This window comes from Symphalangus syndactylus, chromosome 9, assembly GCF_028878055.3.
Source record: "Symphalangus syndactylus isolate Jambi chromosome 9, NHGRI_mSymSyn1-v2.1_pri, whole genome shotgun sequence".
In the NCBI taxonomy this organism is placed as follows: Eukaryota; Metazoa; Chordata; class Mammalia; order Primates; family Hylobatidae; genus Symphalangus; species Symphalangus syndactylus.
The window spans coordinates 39,831,538-39,832,215 of NC_072431.2; the positions used below are offsets into that span (position 1 = coordinate 39,831,538).

At 36.7% G+C, this 678-nt stretch overlaps 1 non-coding gene across 1 annotated transcript; it reads right to left on the reverse strand.

Annotated features, from left to right (window-relative positions):
- Positions 1 to 366: 366 nt before the first annotated feature.
- Positions 367 to 469, reverse strand: LOC129490919 (small nucleolar RNA U13). The gene has a single exon (XR_008660388.1). It is a non-coding gene; the product is annotated as a small nucleolar RNA U13 (small nucleolar RNA).
- Positions 470 to 678: the final 209 nt, after the last annotated feature.

Sequence of the window (678 nt, forward strand, 5' to 3'; positions counted from 1 at the left end):
ACATGGACCTACAGAGTAAAATAATAGACATTGCAGACTACAAAAGGTGGGAGGCCAGGAGCGGGGATGAGGGCTGAAAAATTACCTATTTGGTAGAATGTTCACTGTCTGGGTGATGGGGACACTAAAAGCCCAGACTTCACCACTATGCAATATATGCATGTAAGAAATCTGCACTTGTACCCTCTAAATTTATAAAAAATTTAAAATAAATAAATAAAACAAAACCAAAAATAATTAAAAGAAGAAATTGAAGACAAAAGAGATACATGATAAGGTCGAGGTTAAATACAGAGTTAGTAGTGAAACAAGGCCTAATGTCCTATTTCTCAATACAACACTTTTCTTTGTTTTTCCTTTCTTTCATGTCAGACGGGTAATGTGCCGACCTCATAATAAGGTTGAGGGTGGCACATTTCACACATGCGTGTGAACACCCAATCTTCATGCTCATGAACCACAAAAGGATCTACAACATTCTTTTTATCATAGTACTTTGTTTTACATATTCCCAAACGAAGAGACAGTCTCCTTTATAGTCTGTCTAAATGCATTATTATTTAAAGAATCTGTATACCATCTGAAGCTGAATACCATCTGAAGCTGAATTCCAACTACACAGTCTCTGGAACAGAATGGCTTCTTTTACACAGGATGGCTGATCTCCAAACCCATATC